At 33.8% G+C, this 7,383-nt stretch overlaps 1 long non-coding RNA gene and 1 pseudogene across 1 annotated transcript; one reads left to right on the forward strand and one right to left on the reverse strand.

Moving 5' to 3' along the window:
• Positions 1–184: 184 nt before the first annotated feature.
• On the reverse strand, positions 185–970 carry LOC109584011 (uncharacterized). Its single transcript, XR_002185806.1, has 3 exons — positions 613–970; positions 453–549; positions 185–249 (listed from the first exon to the last, which is right to left on the reverse strand). It is a non-coding gene; the product is annotated as an uncharacterized LOC109584011 (long non-coding RNA).
• Positions 971–5,959: 4,989 nt separating this feature from the next.
• LOC109584012 (ATP-dependent DNA helicase pif1-like) lies at positions 5,960–6,518 on the forward strand (annotated as a pseudogene).
• The last annotated feature ends 865 nt before the right edge of the window (positions 6,519–7,383 follow it).

The raw sequence follows: 7,383 nt of genomic DNA on the forward strand, positions 1-7,383 counted from the left end.
CTAGATAATTCAACTTTCTGTGGATTTGGTCCTGGAATAGATCGCCTCCTGAACCCTTTACCTGCCTCCATGTCATACAACATTCCACCTAGTATAATCTAAAAATTGTAATGCAGTAAAAATAAATAAATACAATCATTACTGTCATTCTCCTTGGATCGCCACCCTTAACATTCTGTTGTGTCATCCCTGAGCCTCTTTTCTTATATAAATCAGCAAGTTCTTTAATATTGTCTCGAATAGATTCATCTATTTTAATTAATATTAAAATTATTATTATGATCTGTACTGAAAAATAACATTATTATAAATTAGAACTAGGAAGTTTATTAGTGACAGATGGCAATTAATACTAAAATTACTAATTTCTGAAAGGTGAGCGGAGAGACAGGGAGATTACAATATCATAACGTCAGATGTTTTTTAATAATGATAATAATAATAAAACATACCACGAACAGCAGGAGATGGGGACTTTACGGCCATCAGAGATGAAGAAGCGGTAGATGGTGTTGGAGAAAGAGGATTCTCAGAACTTCTCTCCATTCTCTGTGGTTGCCAGTAATGATGATGATAATAATAATAATAATAATAATACAATTATACACTTACATTTCTTTGATGCCACAAACGTAATAATAGAGCGTGCTGACCAATTTTGATTTTGCTACGAAGAACAGTAAAGTGCTCCTCTTCAAGGGAGGCGAAGACATCAAAGTTCAATATATGTCCTTCTTTTAAGATATCACTAGTGACAGTAGTGATACCGGCACCTTTCAAAGACGTCAAAAAATCCTGTTCCATCCGCCTTTTCGCTTTTGAATTTGCAGTTTTGCACACTGGAGTAAACACTAAACAGACAGCTATTTACAATTTTGACAGATGGTTATGCACGTGCCAAACTGCCAATTAGCCACACCTTAATGTCACGTGTAGGTTCACGTGACTTTGTATTCACACCCATGTTCAGCTGCCCATGCCCAAGTGCAACGTGCACGTGCAAAGAAAATACGAAAACGTAAGTGAACGGAAATGTCGCGATCGGCTTCCGTACAAAAGCAAAGCAAGAATTCCATATAAAATGAGTAAAAAGTATAAGATTGCTTCTGCAAAGGCCTATTCCAAGCAGTTTCATGCATTGAACCCTGGTTATATATTGCAAAAATGTAAAAATTGGTATAACAATGAAAAGGATAAGAAAACTATAAAATCATTAGAGTATTCACAAAAAATTTATTCCCAAAATCCCCTAAATAAAAAAATGTTGTCCAAAAAACATTATCAACAAAATCCAGACCCACAAAGACAAAAATCTTTGAAATGGTATTATGAAAATAGAGACGCAATATTAAGTGCAACAAAGGATAAGTTTTTAAGAAGCGTCTAAATAAAGATTATTACAAATGTAATTATGGTCACATATTGTATAGATTACAGTGTAATTACTCATTACCTGCACCAAATAGTGAAGCAAAGGAATATTATTTTACTAAAATTATTGAAGCATTATATTACAGCCCTTTAGTAGTTGATGATTTATTGCCATAAAGTATGAAAGGTGTAGATTTTGAGAACATTCTATGACAGTAAATGTAATGCTGCATCAAGTATATTGTTAGAATCAGTTTTGAAAAACAGATCCCACAAAGTAGGCATATTGATATGTTCTGTTCATCAAATAGCATTAGGAAATTGAAGTTGAATAGCTTTAGTGATTTTGGTGAGCAATGTCACACAAAGAATAGTGAGCCTTATTTTTATGAATCAGCATATTTGTATCCTAACGATATCTGTGATAACCAATTAGATAGCCCAATCGCAATCCCTGTTGATGCGAATGACATCTGTTATGTAGCATGGATTGTTCATGTATCATGTATTGATAGAGTAGAAGAATGTAATGATGATAGTGACACTGAAGATGATAATGTTGATAATAATAGAATGTATACTAATAAGAGAAAGCCTACCCTCAAATGGCACTGTACAAGCAGGTACAAGCCTTCATTAGAAAGTGACATTAGATCTATTATTGAAGTGAGACGATATTTTGATGAACCAATTAAAGAATTGAGGAATCATTTAGATGCATGTGATAATTGTCCTAATAAGCATTATATGACAAGATCACTGCATGTTGAAGAAATAGATCAAGTGCACAAACACGATTTATGTGATAATTCTAATGTAACAGTAATTGTGAAAAAAGATAAAAATAATGTTGAAAAATATTTTAAATAATCAGCAATTGTTTGTGAAAGGATAGGCCATCCTATTGTGTGTAGTAGTAATGATACTGATTGTAAAAGCATGCTGTGTATTTTACGCAATGCATCTGTTCATTATCCTTTGTTGAGACGCCTTTTCAAACACTTTTATGTTGCTAGAAATGCCCATTAAACAATAGATATTATTGATTCTTCCCTTGCTGATGGTGATATAGCACAATTGATAGTTTTAAAAATTAATGAAGCCGATGAGACTGAATTTGATAATGTGTATTACGCTATAAATGATGGCGATGAAGATGACCCATTTAGAATACCAAACTTAGATACTGTACTTTATTTTCAGTATTCAGATGCTATTGATGAATTTAAGAAAGCCTTGTCTGATCAGGCTGTTATTGCTTGTTGCAGCTGTGAGAAGCTTTTAATAACAAAGTCTGTCACTGAAGCTAAAAATTTAGATAGCGATGTTTGGAATATCCTATTAGATTACATTAGAGAAAATGATCCTACGGCATTAAATAAAGTTATGTATATTTGTAATCATTGTAAACCTATTATTAGGAAAAATGAAGTTCCAGCACGTTGTGTACTGAATGGGTTAAAGTGTGAGCCACTACCCAAAGAATTGGAAAATTTGGATCCTTTGAGTTGCTAGTTAATACAGAGAGCCAAATGTTTTCAGACAATTGTTAGGCTAGGTACAAACACCTAAAAAGTGCCTACATATAATTCTTTGAAAGCCCTTAAAAGTGCAATGTTTTTTTCACCTCTTCCATTAGAAAAAGCAATGGAAACTTTAAATGAGATTGGAATAGATTCTAATCATTTGCCTAATCCAGAACATTATATTATTATTAATGGACAGCCTACTAAATCAAATAATGTCTGGCGTAGTTTAGTTGATGTAAATAAAATAAAAGCAGCACTAAGAAAATTAAAAGAAATAAATTGGCTTTATAGAAACGTAGATGATGATTCAATTGACAAATCGTCTAAAAATGTGATACAAGTAGTAAGCAATACTACTTCATAGTCGTAGACAGGGTGAGGCATGGAGGGGCAATGCCTCACATGACTCTTTGAGCTCAAATGTTACTTACCAATCAAGCCTCATGCAAGTTGAGGCAGTCAGAGGCACTCCTTTGATTCTTTCTTCTACAGCATGCAGTATAGGCAGAGGAAGTCAACCATCTTGAAATGATGATGTCATTGATTGTTGTTAATATGCATGATGATCTCATAATGATAGTGTTAATTAGTTTTTATAATCACTAATCAGTTAACCACGTTGAGGCATGTAAGATGGCAAGCAAAAAACAAGCTTCAGTGCTTTCATTTTTTCCCTCAAACCCAAAAGGCCTACTAGGCAACTGAACCAGGATCATCATATGAATCTGATAATATTTTGTAAGTACGAGATTATTATCATCTTGTACTGTGCGTGAAAATATGCGTAAATGTCGGCGATGGAAAAGGGGGTGTGGTCAAAATTGCAGCGCACTTCACGCGCCATCCAGCGCCATTTTATTTCCTTTCCTCTTTGCCTCACCTCTCTTCTTAGGCTGGCTACGCCTATGTACTACTTGTAAAATGCTTGAAAAGCTTTTGGCATATACGATTAGAAATCTTGATAGTAAAATTGCAACACGTTCTGATATCAGTCAATATAAACTAATGAATGTAAAAGAAGCGCCTATAGACAATAGGCAAGAGCATCTTGATTTGTTATGCTTTTCTACTTTATTTTCTACTGGACAATATGGAGAGCATCATCTCAGACAAAGCTACAGACTTTATCATTTAGTGAATACATAAAATCTAGACGTTTAAACAAAAATTCCCGATTTCGTAGAAATCATTCATATTGTCTGCGCTATTATGGATTAAAAATTAACAAGGCCTTAAAAACTAGCATATATAATTTATTAAAAACATCAAGGGGCAACGTTGGTCAAACTGTTGCTGAAATATTAGAAAAAATAAATGTGTTAGATGAAGAATTTGAGGGCAATTTAAGTACCATGTTGGCTCCAATACAGGGCACAAATCAATGGTTCCGTGTGAAAGGTGAAGTCAAAGTAATGATTGCTGAGTATGGCTCACCAACACTTTTCCTAACATTAAGTTGTGCTGAATACGATTCAGCTGATATAGCGCAATATTTAAGAAAAGTGAATAATGCACCACAATCATATAGTATTTCTAGATTATGTACTGAGGACCCTGTTTCAGTATCGCGACAATTTATATACAAATTTAAGGATTTCTGTAACAGTCATTCTCCAGAGAGGTGTTCTAGGCAAAGTAGAGCAATATTATGTTAAAAAAGAATATCAAATGCGTGGAGCACCTCATTATCACATCCTCCTATGGATTAAAAATGCTCCTGTTGTCAGAATTGATCGTCAAGAAGAAATCTGTTCTTTCATACAAGATAGGATTACCTGTCATATACCAGATAGTAATACGTTGCCTGATTTAAATTTTTTGGTAACACAATACCAAATGCACAAGTGCAGCAAATACTGCAAGCAAATTATTAAAATCGGCAAGACCTATGTATCTAGATGCTGATTTGATTTTCCTAGACCCGTATGAGATAGCATTTGCATCAATGATGTTAAAAATAGCTTGAAATCATGCAATAAAATATATTATCTCAAACAAAATGAAAAAGAAGTTCGAGTCAACGACTACAATCCTTTACTGTTGAAATTGTTGCGTACAAATATGGACTTGCTATACATAGCAGAGAGGAGTCTTTCCTTAACAGAGTATGTAACTGGATATGTCACTAAAGCAGAAAAGAGTCATGCACAGGACTTATGGGATGAAGTCAGCAGCTGTGACAACATATACAGCAGGCTTTGGAAAATCGGACAAAAATTGCTTCGAGCTAAAGAAGTAGGACTATATGAAGCTAGCAATCTTCTTCTCGGTGAAAGTTTATACATGAAATCAGTAACTGTACAGTACATTAATGTGTACTTCCCTCAAAAGATGAGCAGAACAATCAAAAACTATTCATATTTAACTAAAATGGATTGATCTTCGAAAGACATCTTTCATCCTAGCATAATTGAAGACTTTTATCCAATGAGACCGAATAACATGGAAGATGTATCTCTTTATGAATTTGTTGCGAATTACAAATTTGTTAAAATAGGAGAAAATGGAGAAAGAGAATACAAACCTCGATCAAAGCCAGTCCTTCCAAACCATAGGAAATTTAATCCTATGCAAGAAGTGGAAAGAGACGATTTTTATTACTCGTTAATATTTTTATTTGTGCCTTTTAGAGACGAGAATACACTCATATTGGAATGAGAAACAATGGAAGAAGCTTTTTGGCGTCACAGAGAAGCATGTATACGTGGCATTGAAAATCATTTCAACAAACTACAGAAATTATTAGAAGCTGAACGTAATTGGAAGAAAATAGTCGATGCAAGAAATAAAGCCGGTTTTACTGAAGAACTTCCTGATAACAAGGAAGATGATGAGCCTGAATTACTGGGTGAAATAATGGAAGCAGTAGCTAATATTGCTGGCATGCATATAAATGTACCTAATTTAACATTAGAGCAAAGAGAGGCAATGCTTAATGTAGATCAAAAAAAATTTTGTATAAAATTAAGAGTCATTTTATAAGTCAAAAAGAACGTGAAGACTTATTAGAGAATGAGTCTTCAAGACTACTTAGATTATATAATATCAAACCGCTAACGATGTTTATTAGTGGTGTAGGTGGAACTGGTAAGTCGTTTTTGATAGAGGCAATAAAATGCCTAGTGGATGACATATGGCATCCAAAAAGGGGTGAAATTGTGTGCCATAGTAGCACCAAAAGGTATGGCCGTATTTAATGTAGGCTGACTAACAATACATAGATTATTTTAGCTACCAATAGAGCATGAGGGAAAGACAGCTGGATATTGGGCTTTAAGTAAAGCTCGGAAAAGAATATAAATGACACTTAAAAATTTAAAAATTATAGTAGTAGATAAGGTATCTATGGTATCAAATCTAAATCTAGCATACTTACACATGCGCTTAGAAGATATATTTGGAACTGATGAATGGTTTGTATCCAAAAATATTTTATTAGTAGGTGACCTCTTACCATTGCCACCAGTTAATGGTAGGCCAGTATTTTAAAAAATTAGCAACAAACTAGTTAAAACTAGAATTGGAGTAGCAAATGCAGTTAACATATGGAAAGAAACAGTAGAATATGATGAACTAACAATCAACAAGCGACAAAAAGGAAACAAAACTTTCTTTAAGATGCTCCATTCTGTTAGGCATGGCAGTCTGACTGATAAGACTATTGATACGCTTAAGAGTCGCGTATTTAAGGTTTTGATACAAGAAAAATATAAGGAATTGGAAAGTGAAGGAACAAATCCTCCAATTTGCCTATTTTCTAAGGTAGACACCAGCCAAAAAATCAATGAAATAATGTTAAAAAGTCTAGAAACTGAGAAAATAGAATTAGCATGTGTTAATGTTGTTGATGAGTGGCAGCACAGCAAAATTTGACAAAAAACAAGAAAAAAATTAGAGAAACTAAAAGATCAACCAAGCAAAACAGCTGGTTTAGAAACTGTATTGTCTTTAGCTGTAGGCTGCAGAGTAATGCTAAGACGTAATATTGATGTGACTGTAGGATTAGTTAATGGTGCCATTGGTACAGTAATGGGTATTTATGCTACACAAATATCAATCAAATTTGATCATATTGATGTACCTTGTGACATAGAAGGGGTTACATCTCAATTTATGCTATCTAAGAATTTGTATATACATAGGAAACAGTTTCCCCTTATACTTTCTTATGCTATTACTATACATAAATGTCAGGGCCTCTCCCTAGATACAGCCATTATTGATTTATCGACTGATGTTTTAGGGATGGAATGGCATATGTTGCATTGTCTCGTGTACGTACATTAAATGGATTACATTAATTATCATTTGATCCTCTCCCTGTTAAAGTTAGTAATCCGTGCATTAACGAAATTAACCACCTCAGAAGTAAATTTCGGAATGACTTACCTCAAATCAAGAAATGTAAAGGAAAGAAGAGAAAGATTCTAGTGACTGGTATAATTGATGATGGTGAACCTTGTAGTAAGAATGCCAAGGTGTC

The sequence above is a fragment of the Amphimedon queenslandica genome, unplaced genomic scaffold (assembly GCF_000090795.2).
Source record: "Amphimedon queenslandica unplaced genomic scaffold, v1.1 AMPQUscaffold_13256, whole genome shotgun sequence".
NCBI classification, from domain to species: Eukaryota; Metazoa; Porifera; class Demospongiae; order Haplosclerida; family Niphatidae; genus Amphimedon; species Amphimedon queenslandica.